Source organism: Streptopelia decaocto (genome assembly GCF_964273445.1).
Source record: "Streptopelia decaocto genome assembly, chromosome: 6".
In the NCBI taxonomy this organism is placed as follows: domain Eukaryota; kingdom Metazoa; phylum Chordata; class Aves; order Columbiformes; family Columbidae; genus Streptopelia; species Streptopelia decaocto.
In genome coordinates this window covers 36,362,407-36,381,048 of record NC_138660.1, presented here as the reverse complement: position 1 = coordinate 36,381,048, position 18,642 = coordinate 36,362,407, and the positions used below count along the sequence as shown (strand labels likewise).

The 18,642-nt window shown below is 41.9% G+C and overlaps 1 protein-coding gene across 5 annotated transcripts in view; it reads right to left on the bottom strand.

The window, feature by feature from the left end:
- Nucleotides 1-18,642, bottom strand: part of IKZF2 (IKAROS family zinc finger 2) — a 109,672-nt gene that overhangs the window by 19,414 nt on the left and 71,616 nt on the right. The window lies entirely within an intron of this gene.

Here is an 18,642-nt window from a genome sequence, read left to right as displayed (position 1 = left end):
TCACCAAACTAAAATCCTGTTTCCATTAAGACCAATGACAAAATGCACACCAGTTTCAGCAGTCAGGATTAACTACTCGTACTTTTCCATGTTTCGGGTACCACGTTCCCCTCTGCAGCAGCACAGAATGCCTTCCCACTCACCTGCAAGTGTCCTGAGCCCCTGTGACAGCTCAACTGCTAACGTCACCAGCTCACACAGGAAAGGGCATTACTATGGCTGTGTGACATATGGCAGCCCAATCCATGGACTAGAGACTTTGCACTGAGCTTTGTATCACGCTTTTATTATTTTTGCCCACCAGGAAGCAAAGGCAACTGATAATAATCTTTACTAAGAGGCATAGGGCCATGAGATCCTGAAGTGATCTCCCTGGAAGGGGAGCCAGCCAACATTGCTGCACTAAGTGGCCATCTGACATAGCTACTTTCAGTCTGAGCAAGTCCCTCTGATAGCAGCACACCAAGCATGATTTATTTCTGTAAAATCTGATCTCCCACTCGGCCCCTAGAATCCCAGAGCTGGAGAAAATCCCAGCTCTCTCCCATTGAAGCTTTCTGAAGCATCACTGAGGAAGTTAAAATGTTCTTTTGGTCTGATGTTTACACCTATCAGTAAGGCTGCAGAAGTGTCTGTCATTATTATAACCAGTCTCAATTCATTATTTCTTCTTTCATCCCTAAAACTGGAAGCTGACTGGGAGAGGGGAGCAGTTCTGCAGTTACACAGTGCCTACCACAAAACAGCCCTTTGCCTTGAACGGGACTTATCACACTAAGATCAGTTTTAACACAGAGGTAGGAAATATGATTAAGGCACTGGGTAGGAACTAGGGAGCATAAGGTTCAACTCTTAGTTATGCTACAAATTCTGTGACTGCAGGCAAGTTATTCTGATTTCCTGTGCTTCAATTATTCATATATATGATTAAGGTAATAATTCCCTTCTTCACAGCATGTAAATGAATTCATGCACTTTGCAAGAGGCACAGAGGCTAATTTGGTGAAGCTCACACAAGCAGGTTAGACGCAGAAAAATACGGCCCATATCTCTACTGAGAAATTAAGGACTTAATAACACACTGTGATTTTATTAGATATGGGAGTGAACATTAAAGAGTGGAAGAGATAGTTAGGATGGCACCGAGCAGAGGATCAAGCAGGAATAAGAAAACCAAACCAGTAAAAAAAAAAATAGGTAGCATATAAGTCAATTTGCAGGTACGGTGTACTTTCAGGCTGTGAAACAGTTAGCCCAGCGAAATGTAAAATGTCCCTGAGCTTGGTGACATTTAACACCACACAGGACAAAAAGGAAAAAAAGAGAGCATGCACTAGTCACAAAAAGGTGGATATAACAGCTGCTGCGATCCTTCCAACCTCCAGGCTCCCCAAGCCGAGGAAGCAATTGTCAGAGCCAGGGAGGGCTGAGGCAGCGCTGAGGTTTCGGCAGGATGGCTGAGGCTGCAGAGAGGCAACACACGGTTCCTCTGGTTCGCTACTGTAATTAAAGAGCGCACTTGGGCTTTTCTAGAGCTGCCTAGCTCAAAGCTTCAAGCACCAAAATATTTATATGAATAAGAGACCCCTGTATGAATTAATCACAAAAAAAATTTGTGAGACCTAAGCCCATGCTGGCCCTAAGCAGCATGTAGCTTTGCAAAGGAAACTGCCTCCCACTCTGATGTGCTATCTCACTGCCCTGCTTAACGACTGTAAAAGTGTTCACTGAAATTTATGAGGGTTCTCTGATTTGTTACCTTATTTTTTTCTGGGAGATTACACACACACACACTAAGCAGTATATACTGAAGCTCAGAAATAGCAGCGAGTCCCACAGCTAACCTGAGACCATCCAAGACAACCTGCATGCAGAAGTCACAACATGCAAACATCTAAGATAAGGCTTCAGGCTCCACACAAACACACAGACCTGCGACACGCAGTGTCAAGTACCTCTGCTTCTGAGCATCCAAACTGTGACATCATAAAGCAGTCTGGTTTTCAGAAAGAACTAAATCACTAATAACATTATGAAAACTTTGCCTTAATCTTTTAATGCTTGCCAGTGCAAGCAGAGACAGCAATACCTGGGGTACATTTAATAGGACTCGGATTTCCAGACCTCATGGAGTTCTGACGTCTCCCTCTACAAGAACTTTTTAGACTATCATATTTTTGGGCCAAGTTTTAGGGTTTGTGAGATCATGTGGTATAGAACAGGTTGATTAGATCACACAGTAGAGGAGACCATACAGCTAGATCTGTGTTTAAAGAGGCTTCTGGACACTCTGGACACCCCAAAAGGTTCAAAACCCAAAATGCAACATTACAACAGGAGAAGCCTATACACATGCCATTAAGCACTTGACTCGCTTCATGATCTCGTGGCCCTTATGCCTCTTAGTAAAGATTAGTATCAATTGCCTATTGAAATATATGGGGCTGTTCAACATTTTGTGAGCCTCCCAGCAAATTAATAACAGCTTGTCCTGACTTTTTGCACAGTGGCAGTCAATGATAAGCTATTTCTGTTGACAACTACCACGTACCATTACAGTAGTCCTGTGCAGCCATCAGTGAAACATCACCAGGTACTTTAGTACATCAGCACGCAGTAAAACAAGGGCAAAACATTGCACCTACACACTTCTTGTTTTCTAGACATACCTTCTTTCCTATAAATATCTCCAGGGCACAAATCAGCAGCTTGACACCTGCATCTACCTGCCAGTTGTTTACAGTATTGTAAAATAAGCAGCTAGTGGTGAAATACTGTACTGGTGTTCAATCCTCTCTTGATCTTCTGTGGCAAACAGTATTAAACATCAGATTAGATATAAACTCTGAATGTATCATCTGTGCTACGTTTTGGCTAGAATGGACCCAGGACAACATGCACATATGGAGAACAAGTCAATACACTAGTTAGGAGACGCTTTTAAGCATCTATAGCTTCTCTATGTATAAAGCACAAAGACAGAATTTAGTGTAAATCAGTAAACATTAGTGCTCATGTAAAACAGCTCAAGGGTTGTGGTCCTTATTTGTACCTTCAAGATGTTTCTGCCTGTAGCCTTTTATTACTTTAGGAGTTACAATTCAATCTGCAGCTACTGGTGGTTCTGTTATTTAATCTGATTCATCAGATTGTTTTTATTTATTAACTAATCTGCAGCATTTTACAGAGAAAACAATGTTACAATCTGCCACAAGGGTTATAAATAAGTAGGTGGCATTTTTGTGCCAGAAGTTTAACATACAAACAAACAAACTCCTGTTTCATTGGCACAGCCACAGAATTACTGAAATCACCCTAACTGTCCAGATACTTGAAGGACTCCTGCCACAGTCTCACAGCATCTATTAAACAATTAAAAACAGAAAAGCAAGAATCTTATACCCCATTTTCTTTCATTGCAGCACAGAAGACAAACAGATCACTTTGTAGGTTTGTATGCTGTATCTATGTATGCATGCAAAATGAAGAAAAAAAATGTATGTATCTATGTGAAACCATGCAAATAAATTATGTATTAAGTCATGGAAAACACAGATGAGGACACTAATGTTGTATTTAGTTCTGAAAAAGATTAAATCCATGGATACTTGCTCCAGTTCTGTGTCCCAAGAAATACATACTGCAACAGACAGAAGCTCTCCTCATACATTACTCTTATTTCCTCCAATATGAGAGCTTCAAATGGCACTTGACACTCATTTTTCAGTTTATATTAATGGCAACAGAGCTCTCAGATCCCCCCAGATATCTCTGAAAATCTCAAGTGCAAATGTTCTGCACTTGCACTGTGAGGTCATCAAGCTGGGAGTGCTGTCCCTGTCCCACACCAACAACATGGCCCAGTCCTCCAGGCACTGGTGGGATTCGCAGGAGTTTTACACCAACTCTGAAATGGTTAAATACTATTAAAAAAGGGACTCTCTTCAAATAGCACTCTGGTGGTGAGATAAACTAACAAAAACCAGGAAGTCCACAAAATAATTGGGTGTTTTATCACCTAGTTAGCTTCAAAATCACTTGAAGGCAGCCAGGTTTACCGCAACTGACTTTTAAAAGGGGGAGAGGCCCTGCAATGAATATGAGAGGTGACTCCAGAACAGAGCCTCCTCCCTGCAATGCCTCCGCGCTATCTGTATGTGGGTGGGAACCGTCTTAAGACGGAGGTTAAACCTTAACTGTATGTACCAGGTCTGTACTTTCCACTTCAGACCTTTAGCTTTATATTAAAGTCGACTTGATAAGTGGATCATTAATCGGTTCACATGACAAACCTTCCAAAATACGCTCATAGGCTTCTCTTCATTTTAACTCAGCTCCAAAAAAAGGGTGAGTAGGAAAAATGAAAACAAGTTCAGGTCAGGCTGTTGTTCTCTGCCCTGTCCTGTCTGCTCCCCGTCAGTGCCACAGCTCAGCAGGAATGTGAGGAGGTGACTGGAGAGCCACACGTCACCGTGAGCTGAGCTCCAGCTGCTCACACACACAGCGCAGGGTGTGGGTCCCTCGGTGCAGATCAGGAATGCTGCTGGACAAACACTCCCTTGACAAGTGCTTTGGTTGGTTTTGGGTTTTTTTGTCGCCGCTTTGGGTAAAACAAGTGTAGGTGTTGGGCCAAATTCATAGGTAGTATCAATGGAAGTAATACCCTGAAGTCAATTTACATCAGCTGCTCTACATTTGTTCCAAGTGCAGCCCCCCTGCCTATCTTGTAGAACCCTTAAGCATTGAAGAGCCAATAGAATCAATGTGTTATTTGAAGCAAGCAGTGCCAAATATAGCATCACCAATTATTTTATACTACATAAACAAAGGGAGACAGAATATATGACATTTAGCTGCCACTATAGCACTAGATAGTTTCCTTCTGCATCTGCATAAAACCACTGACCAAGCCCTTAACTCTCACTCATTTCTTCCCATTCTGTGGCAATGAGTCCACTGTTCCACCTACATGTATTTCTTTTAGCACCTGGCATCTCTCAATTTTATGTCATATATTAGGAGACAGCAGGAACACGCTCCAGTTTCCCTTTACGTAAGTTTTCCCTTTTCTTGTCACTGTCAGAAACAAAGTTTTGGAAACAGACTATTAACAGCAAGCTGTCATGAAGATAATAGTGACACAGGAGGAATAATATTGACAGCTCCTCTTCTTTTCCTAATCACTGAAGTTGGGAGTTTTTGCTTATTTTGATCAAGGCCAGCAGTAAAGGGAACCTTGCTTCCAAAAACAGGTCAGGCTGTGAAACTAATGGGCCCCTTTGGGACATGACAATTTTTATTCATAGTTTCCTTACTGCCCCAGAACCCATGTGGCCCATGCCTTTGTGTTACCCTCGTAAAGATCTGCTGCTCAAGCATGTGGTTTTGTCATCTCTTGCACAGATGTCAAATAAGGTCAAACAGAAAAAGAGCTGAGTGACTCTTTTTACTCAGGCAGTTTTCCTATCTGCTCCTGTTGCTCTCTGCCAACTCACCTCACAACATATATTTACCAGCAATCTTACAGAGGAGCTCGAAATCAGGGTGGGACTCTTCTCGAGCGGACAGCGCTGAGCCACGCTGTGCTGTGTACTCGGGAAAACCTCATGCTTAAGGCTCTTCCAGGAAGAGACTTTCTGGGGCTGCTCCCTACTCCCAAAAGCTCATCCCAGCTCCCATCCCATTTACTCAGCTTCACCAAGGCAAACGAACATGCTGCCACCAGGGCTGGGCAGACACCTCGCTTCCCTACAACACTCATCACCAACACTCATGGTGCTCAGTGCTCCATATGCAAAGTCAGTCATAGTACCTGGCAGGAAGCCAGGATAATTTTGTTTTATGAAAACAATTCCTAGCACAGAAAAAATTAACAGTAAAGATATCTTTTAAAGGATGATGGGATCCTTTAACTCTCTGAGACATGACTGTGGGATATTGGGCAGCTTCTGTTCTAGCACAAACCTCAACACCAAGTGTCTATGTCTGACATTGAAGCTATGTTAATCCTTTCTGGGTAATAAAATTCAGCAATTCCTGTTAGCTTCAATGTCTTTCCTAGTTGGTGGTTTGTTATTTTTTTTGGTAACACAAAAGATAAGTAACTACAGTTCCAGAGCACTTCCTAAAACCTATGAGTTTTTAGGTCTACCCCGTGGAACGAACAAGAAGGGAGGGAGGGAGGAAAGATTTGGGGTTTTAGGATGTTTCTTTCTTGGTGCAATTAGTTTTGCACTACAAGGCCTGGATAGATTCAGAAACTGTTATCATGGCTGAAAGGGAGGCAGACAAAAACGAAAGGAAATTAAATACGGGTGTGAAATTAATCCAAATGGAAGAAAAAGAGAAGAAGGAAAGAAAAAGCAGCTGCCTGGGCTGCAAGTAAAGACAGAAAAAGCTGGAGAACACAAAACAGAGCTCTCTAAGTGTCCAGAAGTACTTTCAAAAGGTTTCCTGTAAAAAGAGGGAATTTAGGAAACTCTGAATATGCTGAACTGCTTTCCTTGATGGAAAAAAACCCAAACAAAAATTCACACTGCAGCCTCCACTAGGCTATTTAAAACAGGTGATTTCTCCGTGAAGTCTGAATCAAGAGCAAAAGGGTGTAAAACTTCTCATTTCTTAATACTTGAGAGAAGAAAAGACCTTTCATTTTCTTAAAGTTTTCTACTTTTTTTTTCTCTGTGTGGAAGGTCTTGTAACCGAGTCAGTGGACGGGGACTTAAGACCTCTGGGTTCATTCCCATCTGCAACACTGATGCCTTTGACAAGTCCCTTTTTGTCTGTATTTTAGGTTCATACTCTGCAGAAGGTGGTTGGGCAGTAAACCTTGCAGCTTTCTTGTCTTGGACTTGAACTCCCTGAAAAATGACTGTTTCTCACTATGAGTTATATATTACCTGACACCAAACGGCCTTTTCCCTTCTCTTCACCAGGAACTGTACACCAGCCAGGTCAAATTCATCCCAGACTTCACGCTGATCAAAGCAGAAATCTCATGCATCTCAACCAAAACTGTACTTGCAGCCTCCTGAACTTGGCTCATCATTAGCCCTTGTGACAAACTCATTGCTCATAGAAGACTAATGATATGAACATAATGGATAAATTTTTCACAATATAGCTAACGTGGACATTTTACTGTGGCATGTAAAAGTCAAACAAAGCACTTTCCCTGGTGGATGATCTATTTTTTGAAGCTGAGTAGCTTCATTCCAACAAAACATGTCAAAAATCAATCCTTTGATGCTGCTTGATGGAAACGTAGCCATGGATATTGAGACACAACTGATCCTACAGCCTTACCAGCACCTGCAGTTCCACCCTGTGTCAGATATGATACTGTACTTTCCTTCAGCTTCCAGCTCCTGGACTCAGTTGACCAAGGAGAAGAGTTGGCTTGCATGTTTTCTCATTCCATCCACATTCATAAAATAAATATCATGAGGTAAATAAGAAGGCAAATTTAACATCTTTCACTCTCATTTTAAGTGTCTATGATCTGGGGAATCCAGATTAATGATTTTTTTAATTTCTAGGTTTAGAAACACATCAATAGTGTACACTCTGAAGAATTGTGCCAATATAAATGGAGTTTCTTCAGATTAGTGCAATGACAATTGACATCAAAAGCTCAGTCATTTTGTTCAAAATTGCTTTCAGGAACCACTTATTTTCCTACCAGAAATTTTCCACTCTTCTGTTGGTTTAAAATCCAGTGGAGTTAAGATGGCTTTTCTCCCTAAATATGCTCTTACTTATGCCTTAAATAATTTCCCTGTTTCATCCTGTTTTTTCATAGGAAGAAAACTAATGTTATATATGAATCACAGAATAAAGTGCCCTCCTACAAAAGACATCACCCTATTAGAAACACATTGTAAGTGGCACGTTTACTGTGCATTTAATTTTCATTTACAGTACACGCTCTATACCGAGTACGCTGCCTGTATCAGATTTTGTTTTCATAACCTACTCCTGACACCTAACAAGAACTGGGAGTGCTGCTCCAGGATTTGGCAAGAAGGAACAGGTTGTGGATGAGCAGGTTTCTCTGACTCACCTACACGGATCAACAAGGAAAAATAAAAGGGAGAGGTGGAGATTGCAAAGGAAAAAAAAAAAGAAAGAGAGAGAGGAGTGACGTGTTCCTTTGGATGCGGTGTGTAATGCAGCTGGCAGACTGCCTGCTCGCGATGCCACAGAGTTCCAGACATGCCAGTCCAGCTGACTCAGCTCTTCGGCAGAAGGAAAGGGAAGGGAGAAATTTCACAAACGTTTCTGATATCTGAGGGATAGGGATTGCTCGGCTCTTCAAATCTGTCTTTCACACCAGGGACTCCAGTGGTGTCCCCGGAGAGGTATTAGAGAAAGATGCTCACACGATAACCTTGTACAGAATTGCTTATTCTCGTATCAAATCATGTCTCTGTGGTTGTTGGAAAATTCAGCACCACAGCTTCATCCCACAAACCAGAAATGTCAGGCCTTTCCTAGCCAAGGCTAGCTGCTCTCAGACAAGCCACTGTCTCCAAGGAGATGAGCAAAATGCATGCACACGAAGGGTATCCAAGTGAGAGAGAGTATATGGCCCATGTTGCTTTTCTATATAAAAATTTCATCATCAGATTCTCAGCAGTGTATCCCTTGCATGTGATATATTTTCTAGGAAGAGCCTGAAGCTTTTTAGTCTGGACTCTGCCTGCTTGTGAGACCAGCTCTATCCCATGAGTCAGTACTGTGCCACAGGCAGCTCAGAGCAGCCCCGGTCCCATTGGGCTGTGAGGAGGCTCTCTGCTGTCCCAGCCTTTCACTCCAAACTGAAAAGAGGCAGGTGCAAGAAACTATCTATTTCCCAGCAAAAGCAACTGAAGCACGGGCTGAGACCCAGGCCCCTAATTCTTGATGAAATCAAACAGACCTCAGTGGTTTTGAAGAGCCATGGTGAACTCGTCCCAGAATCAGGACTGGGATGAGCTTGTCTTAATCTTCTGGTCAGGATCCTTACCACAGGCCCTCGAGCACCTCAGAGTACATGACCGCATTCACACCTCTCTGACTGGGGGGAAAGGACGTTCCCCCATCCTTAATACAGAGCAGCTGGCTCTCTGGGCAGGAGTCTTGGGGCAGGCGCAGCATCTCAACAATGAAAATCCTACTCGGTTATGCTGCCCTACTGATTACTTGCAACGCTTCCCACAGGGGCAGAGCAACTCATGTATTTAATGGAAAAAGCCCAAACAACCTTTAAGCAGAGGCTTTTCTGAGAGCGAGGGCTTTGAGCGTGCAGATAACTGCGTGGCTGGGGAGCATCCCAGCCAGGTGCTCTTTGTCAACGTTTCAATAAGCAGGGCCTCACCAGCATTTCTCCAGCTTCAGGAATGAAGATAGAGATCTTGACTCTCTGTTGCAAGGCACGGAGGGAACTTGGGGCACCCTGTCTGAAATCAACACAGCACAGTTATGCAAAACATGTGTGCAACTGGCATCTCTTGTGTAATCCTGGCTGTAATCAGCCTCTCTAACCACTCCAGAAAGGAAGGAGGGGCAGAGGGTGGAGAAAGTTCACACTCAGATCAAATGAAAAATGGGAAAATATCCAGAGAGCTTTAGTCAGGTAAAAACACAGTTCCCTCTCATGGGAAACCTCCAGGACAAGTTTCCTTGAACTTCACACAGGGTTATAAATAGGAGGAGAGTCACACAGAGTTCAGTACAGGTTCACTGTAAAAAAACCTCTAGACATTCTCATTTTCCTTCTTGAGTGATATCCATCAATATCTTACCTGTAAGCCAATTTATAATTATAGGTTGCTGAGAGCTCAGGAGAATGTATCAGTAGCAGTTTTCTGCAGCTCTGCTATGGTGTGGTCTTAACTGGGTTCTTTTTTTTTTTTCCCTTTGGTTTCTCTTGGCTTCCTTTCCAGATGGCAAAAATACCTCTCTTTCACCTTAAAACACTCATATATCATCAAAAATGTCAATGATGGTTCTCCATTTCACAGTGTCCCATAAAACAGCTCTGAGATAGCAATGAAAGATGGCCTCAAACCACCATTTGATTCCAAGCTCAAACGTTCTGAAGCTGAAAGGTTTCACAAACTGACAAAGGTCAGCTTCAAATGCTGGATCTCCTTTCCTTGGAGACAATATGCAAAAGCTTTTTGCCCTTGTAAATAATTTTCTTACGAGGGGAAAAAAGAGCCAAACTTTTTCCTTCCTTAGAGCTGCTGTGGTATTTTGCTACTCGATCAGAGTATGTGCAAGAAGTGGTCTTGGTTTTGCTGAGACACGGCTTTGTCAAGTCAAAACCGTGTTTTCATCACAAGTGTACAAGAAAGCTCTCAGTTACCACTTGGACCTCTGCTCTGCAAAAACCACTGCAGCTACCTCAGAGGGTTGCTTCTACAGGTGAACAACTCTTAGTACACTGCACCACATCCCTCAGGCCTATTCTAATGCAATAATACACCCAGCTCTCAAAGGTGGTCTGGAGCCTTGCTGTGCAACACCTCTGTTTACAGCTGCACCTTAAATTCTGGTTTTGTATGTCCATATGCCAATCCCAGCATAAAAACATTGGATTTGTGAAGCAATACTTGATGACAAGTAAAACAAGGCCAAAAGAAGCCTCTACAGCTTGAACTTAAAGGAGCAAAGGTACTACATATCTTTAAAAACCTAAGCTACTACACCCTCACCTGCCAGACTGTCCATAGTAGTTCTGGTGCAGAAAGACAAGTAATTCACATGAAGGTACCTGAATTTACAAATTGGCTCTCATAGGGTTTTTATCCTATTTCATTTTCCCTTCACTGAAAAACAGATAACAGTGAGGGAACAACACACACTCACTTCACACAGGCTTTGGGCTGATGAAATAGATAGGGCTCGTAAAGGAAACAAGACTCAAAAATTGCAGGCTAAGTAGTAAGTCCTTTAGTATTATTAATAATCACCTTACTATTGTGTCAAAGATAATCACACTGGTATCAGGGTATAATACCTTAGTGGTTATGGTAACAATACAAAGTTATTATTCCTTCCACTTTGTAATTATCTCATTTCACTATTGCACAAAGGCTAAGTAAAACTAAGGAGATAACATGCAATGCTATGCAGCAGGGGTGCCAGCAGCAATAGAATACTCCGCTACGTACTTACATGACCTTCATTGCAGAAACATGTGCGGCTTGCACATTTGTGTATCCTGCCCTCTCACCGTCACGACAGGTTGACAAGTTCTCTCTATTTTGATTTTACTGACAGGCAACTGAGGCAAAGATGAGGCTAAGGTGTCTGCATCTGTACTGGATGTACTGGATAATGGAGAAATTCTTCACCATGAGGGTGGTGAGACTCTGAAACAGGCTGTCCGAATGAGTTGTGGATGCCCCATCCCTGGAAGTGTTCAATGCCAGGCTGGACAGGACTGTGAGAAATCTGGTCTAGTGGAAGGTGTCCCTGTCTGTGGCAGGGCAGGTGGAACTACATGATCTTTAAGGTCCCTTCCAATCCAAACCACTTTACAAATTTAAGAATTTAGGTCCCTCAAATGAGTGAATAGGAGAAGCAAAAAAATTCAAAATTAGTAATAAAAAAAGACATGAGAGGATTGGAAGATAAAGACAGACTAGAACAGAATCAATGCCAGACATATGACTATGTACTGTCACAGTGTAAACTGAGCACAGGAATAACTCAGAGTCACAGAAGATAGTGTTAAGAAGAGCAATAGTCTGCAGCAAAAGAAAGGCTAGTTTAGGTGAAATATCAGGATGAGAGTCACAGCTATAAAAAGCAGCTGGGAAGTGGAATTGTCTCCCTAGGGAGGCAATAGAAACAGTCTCTCTGGATGTTTCAAAAACAGGTTAGGCATCCTGCTTAAAAGGACTGCTGCTCTAGACGCAGAAGTCTTATCACATTCATCTGCTTTTTTTGATGCCAGTGAAATCCCACATGTAGCACTGTGACAGAATAAAAGCCCAGAAGAAAAAGAAAGGAAAAAGAACTGGCATCACCCAGCAGTGGAAAAGTATCTGTTTTCTCTCCAAATAACAGCCCAGTAGGGCAGAACCAGGCACTTCATTCCGGTTGTATATGGCCTGAGGCAACACAGAGAGGGACAGAGTCTGGCTGATGATGCCAGGATGTGAATTGCTAACATGGGGTGGAGACAGAAAAGACGCAGTAAACTGGACATCAGCATTCCTGGCCCAAGCACAAACTTCCATCTTGGCACAGGCATTCCATCAGGAAGAAAGGAACGTTGAAATTAATGAGGGGTGATCCCACGCAAATCTCACACCTCGATGATGCTGTCTAAACAAGGAACTTGTTACCCCTAAGCACTGTGGTGCTATCTGACCTTCTGCATGAGGTGAAAGCAGGTTCAGGAGGCCTGAAGAAAGGGGCAAAGGACACCCTGTCCCCTCCTTGTGAGCACCTTGTTGCACTACAGAACTAAAATCCATCCTGGGGAAACCCTCCCTTGTGGTGAAGCTCCAGTGTTGGGGCATTAGTATTCTTCCCCCTTTCGGGTGCAGACCTTCCTGCTTTAACACAAAACTCTTCCTTGCTAAGGGTCCAAAGACTTAACCTGACACCAAACACACAATTCTACCACTTTGACTCATTAAGGAAAGGATACTTAGCTGACCATGGAAAGGACGAGATGATGCAACCTCCCTCCAGACCTGCTCTCTCTCTTCTCTCTGGCAGCAGAGTCATAGCAAGGCCATATTCCATGGAGAGATATAAGAAGGAGGCACAAGACTTGCCTTACAGATACTACAATAAATCTTAGCACCTACCAATCTTGCTGTGAACTGATATTTAGAACAAAGATACTCCCATGGTGTTGGTGCCTCTCATCATTGACAGAGTGGGTGAGCCTTTCTCTCTTCAGCCAATTTACAGGCAGCCACTAAGCACTAAAGGAACAAGCCACCTCCTGCTTACGCTAGGGCACCACGAGAAGCAGGGAGCCACACAGCATCTGTTCCTGTTATCGCAATCACACACCCCAGACAGAGCTGGTGGCGGGAAAGGAAAAAAAGCTGACACCCAGTCCTAGGAGAGAGTGAGATTCATGATGCTGGTACACAAGACATCTACCTTTGCTCACCAGCAACACTTCTCCTGTTTCTCTGTCTTATCTCTTGGAAACAGACCTCCTGAGTTGAAATGTCAAAGACTGGTCCATAGCACTGCAGATAAGAGGGAATCTTTATGGAATATCAAGACTTTTAAAAGTCCAACTAGAAAAGAGTCAACTCTTCTTGCTTTGGGTAGAACCATATCTTTACACAAGTTCGCCCAGAAAACAAAGCCCAAATGTACCTTTTTTTTTTTTTTTTTTCCTGGAAAGATCATGATTTTACAGCATCTTTAAATAAAAAATGGTTTCTCAGTCATAATTATGCTCTGTAGAAAAGGTTTAACATGACCAAGCCTGTATACTGAGATAATTCTGAGCACATAAAAGATGATATTTTCATATAGTTGATACTAATACTTGTCAGTGCTCTGGAGGTGAAGAGGACTCCACCACTTCAAGGATCAGGTTTAGATGCGGCTTTAGCAAAGTATTGGATACAAGTTGGCTCTACAGAGGATTAAACTTGAAATGAGGATGCCTAGGGGATGAAAGACCTGGCATACCAAACTCCTACCCTTGTACACATTTTGACCTTACATTCCAAAAAATGCACACACAAGCAATATGAAACCCAGAATACCAGAGACTTTAGAGACCCTACAACAGAGAGTGAAGGCCTCTAGGTACTGGAAGCATTAATAAGAAAGCAGAGCTCCTGCAGTATTGTGTACATGCTAATAACAGTTTGGGAACCTGGAGTCTGATAAGAAAAACACAAAATGATTTTGTGACGAGCTTAATTCCACTGAGTTTAACTGAAACAGCGTAAGAAAACCTGAGAGGAAGAGAAGCCCTGCGTGATTAAATAGAGCTCTAGATATCAGATCAACCGAATAAATGCCTACCAGCTCATCACAACTGGGGGAAGATGCTGTTTGCTAACCTATTTGCAGAACTGGGATTTGTATGCGAAATATCCCCTCACCTCTTCACATGCTCACTTCTTTTTTTCACAGATAATATCCTACTTGTTCACATTTTTTTTTTTTTCCCATTCACAATGTGTTTGGGTCAATCCAGCTCAGAGTGCAATGAGAATTACAGGTCCCAGGATCCTGCTAATTATGATGTTCCCATCCTCAAAAACACAGCTACAGAGTGCATCCTGGGCCTTTCAAAAATGGAGATATTAATAGTGGTAAAAGTCTCTTCAAGATGAAAAAAGCAGTTTGAAACATTGACTCTTCGTTATTCTTAATAACCATCCTTACCACTGTTTCAATAATTCTTACTGGCTTTTGACAGGCAGGATTTGACACCCAGCATTGTGTTTTTCAGTACTGTGCTTGTTCATTCTATTTTTCCGCTGGACTGAGACGCTCACAGGTGGGATGACTCTCCCAAACACGTATGGCAGTCGAGCACATCGACAGAATTAGGAATCGGGTTCCTCCTGCCTCTGAGCACAGTGGCACACGGAGATATCACTCGTCAGCTCTGCCAACAACAGCCATACAACTGCAGGCACTCAGGACACCTCAAAGGGCTCACTGCCAGCCAGGAGGGGCTGAGAATAAAGTCCTCATGGAGAAAAAGAAACAAGAAAGATAAACTTGCAAACCAAGAAACATAGAAAGAATTACTAAACTACATTTCCATGAAGGGGGCATTTTTCTTTTTAATTATACATGCCTTTTATCTTGCACACTGTTCATAGTTTGCTAAGATTGTACTTTCGGGAGTTTTTGCCTAAGCCTTTCTTTTCAAAACAAATGCTTCCCTGCTTTTCTTTTGCAAATAAAATGATACCATTAGCTCAGTGCTATTGAAGAGCTGGGCAACAACAATGTGCAGCAGCAATGGAGGAAGAAGAGGGGGAGGAAAAAACAAATATTTGTTAAAACCAGAAAAGGGGAAAAAAGCATTTTCTTACCAGGAAAACAGTAGCCTGGAAGCAAACTTTAAAATGTATTGTGAGGAAAAGCTTCTGTGATGGGGAAAAAAATAATGATCTGACTACCCATTCTTTAGGAAGAAATAAACAGTAAAACTGCTTTCATATATGCATAACACTTACATACTCCCACAGTAAGGGAACATGATTGAAGTTGCCAAGAAATAGAGAAAAATCAGGAAATTCCAGAATTAAGATTGCCTGAGAACACTTCATATGGCTAGTTTGTCTGTATGCATGACAAGATAGGCTTCTGATCACAAAAATCACAAAATAATTTGCCCACAGTACCATCCTTGCTTAGCGCAAAGGATGGACAGGTGTTTCTCACTTCATCAAAACCTATTCTATGTTTTGTTTTCCCCTTAGCAAGTAATCCTGTCCCTTACTGCCCAAGCCCTGCTCTGAAAACTAATGCACTAACGTCTTCTATAGGCTCTTCCAGATTACTCATCATTGCAGCCTTGACTTTTTAAAGAACTATCAAAGCATTTATGTTTACAATAGCATTATGAGGGGAGGGCTGATTTGGCTCTGTTTTAGACACAGAAGAAATTCATGTCAAGACATAACTGCTGATTTTACATGCCCATTTGAGGATGCCTGGCTCTTCAGGAGGAAATAGCATCAGGTTGCACGTCATACATTTCCAAGTACGCAGGTCAGCGTCTAGGTGCTTTAGCCATCAGGTTGATCTGTCAGATCAACTGTCTTCTTTAAAACTTCTGGTTTTCGGTTTATTAAGGGCCTACAGTAGAATTCACCTCATCTGGTTTGTATCCACTTTAGTCTCGTTGTGTGAGTCTGAGAAGATGGGCATGTCTCAGGGTGAGATAGCAGGCACTCTGTGACTGTCATCAGGAGATCGGCTTTACCTGCATGTTTTCCTCTTTAAAAGCAGCAAAAGGCAGGAAAGTGAAGCAAATCCCTTTTGTTTTGTCAAGTGCATCCTGCAGGAGGGGCTACCAATTTTGCCCCAGCCTTCCACAGCTTGTCCTTAAGCTCATGTCCTCCAGCCCACTCAGGCACCTCACCTGTACTATCTGTGTTGTAGAACTACGGAGTTAATTCTGAAAACAACATCTGAAAGTCCTATGAGTACCTCGAGGCTCATGCCCACACTTAGTGTAATTCTGTGCATGAATCTCTCCCCAGGCATTATCCTACTGATATCCTGAAGGCATCATTATTTTCCTGAAATCAAAAAAGCTGCATGTGGGAGGAAAATATAGAGACAAAGTTCATCAGAACTCCATATGTCAGTAAAAGGTAAATAATCACAGGAGTAAACCACTGCAAGATAAGTCCTTAATTATTTAGGGTCAAACAGCAGCAACATTACGGATGCAAACTAATATTTTGTTAAACGCTCACCCTGGGAACACTTATATAGCAAGATATTATTCTTCACAAGAAGGGGAGGCAAAATGTGGATTGTGATGCTTAGGAACATTTTCAAATAAATAGAAAATAATATTAAAAAGCATGAAGAAAAAATTCAAAGCAAAAAAAAAAGCTGTAATTTTTTTTTTCAAGTTAATAGTAGTTTCAGCTATTTCAAATATCTCTGAGATGCTTCTGCTAATTTCTGTTTGCAATTACATTTCCTTACTTTTTCACCTTTCCTGTCTTACTGTATGCGAACCCTACCATAAGCACAGGAAAAACTGACTAAGTGGCAGTAGTGAGAGGGTGTAACTGACTAAGTGGTGACACAAACAAAATGCTTTCCAATTCACAGATCAGACTAGTTGGGAGAAAAAAGAAAAATAAAAACCATTCTTCAAGCCCTTTCTTGCATACTCTGCCTCCTGTAAAAAATGAGTAGTGTAAAACCTTCTTGGGAAGGAAAAAAGAGTCGGGTTTTTTGATTAATAGCATTCTCTTATTTAAAGAGGAAACAGACATACAACATAAAAAAAGGAAATTGGTCTTGCGTTATGAAATCATGTGAGAGATTCTCAGCTGGTGCAAACCAGCAGTACTTTCCTTGCCTAGGGGATGTAATGCCAATCTGTATCAGCTGAGGATCTGATACAAAGAGTTTTCCTTTTATAGATATAAAAACATATTCGGACTCACTTCTAGTTTGACATTAAGTATACTGGGTTGAAACTGGATTGAAGTCTCATATTTCAAAATAGTTTTCAACCTCTTCTTTCTATATTTTATCTGATATCTTCTTTTCTGAACAGAAATAGAAGAAGATGTAAACATTACTAGAATTATTTAGGTTGAAAATGCATTCTATGAAGTCTACTAGATTTGTTATACCTTCAAGATCTACTTCCAGATGTCAGTGTGTGTTTTATTAAAGCGAAAAGTGCTTGTATAGTACACCGATAGAAAACTGTTGAAAATCTCTAGGAAGCATCTACCCATCTTCTCCATGACCAGGTTCACGTATGCATGCACACGCCAACCACACTTGCCTACACGACAGGGACAGAAAGACACCTTAACTTCCATGCTCATGTTCAGATTGGCATTTCGCTTTTGTGTAGGTGGGTGCCAGGTTTTAGGGCTATATCCCAGGTTTTAAACTTTTCATCTCTAAGTGCTACTCGAATAATTGCCTTGGAGAGTATTGCAGGAGCATTTGTCTGTTCCTGTTGGCCCTCTGATGAAAACTGTTGTGGCTGATACTGGGCGGGGTGACATTTTCTCCATTGAAAACAAAATGTAAAATTACAAATGTAGCACTGCTGAACACTTCTGGGTCAGTTAGGGAAGGAGCTCTGGAGGAACTCATGTGCCTAAGCAGCTTAGGTGCCTTCTGAAAATCCCACACCTTTACATTTCATCCTTATGCAAAAAGCAGAAACACCAGCCATGTACTTTTCACACAGGAAGAATGAACAATCACTATCAATGACTGTATCTAGGTAACAAAATCTATATTCATATTATGAAAACAATCTTCAACCGCAGTGTTCATGTTTTGTAATGTGGGCTATTTTATGTCACAACTCCCTATTGTGAATATTTTTATTGTGTTTTCTTTTTTACTACATTTCAAGTTGAAACTACAGCTATGGCCAGACGTGTGAAAATTGCACCTCACCGTTGCACAGACATTTTCCCCTTCTGACTTTCAGATCAAATCCTCTCAGCTGACAACTCTCAAGCAATTCCCTCTCAACCTAGTCCCACACTTGTACTGCCATGGAAGCTCAAGCTTTCTGTCAGCAGACTGCCCCAAAGTCTACCCGGAGAAGCTTACTAGCTTATCCTTTCTGATTCTTGGAAATGTCAAGGCAACTCTGGATCCTAAGACCACCCTAACGCTCAGAAAACAGACACCTCTACTGAAGTGAGGCTGACCCTGCAGAAGAAACGTGTATAAAGAGTCAGGAAGCTCCATGATTCCATTTTCACATGCAGAGTTTCTGTCTGCGGCTGCACTTCAACCACTGTGTTTCAGTAGTCACACATTTGCTAACACCTCAAAAAAAGTTCATCTCTAATGCTGTCACTTGTAACCAGCCCAATTATCTCTGCTCATTCAACAATGAAAAACACAGTTTTCTATAAATGGCCTGGACACAGAAGTTGAATATCCTGGGAGATAAAAAACGCAGCACGTTAA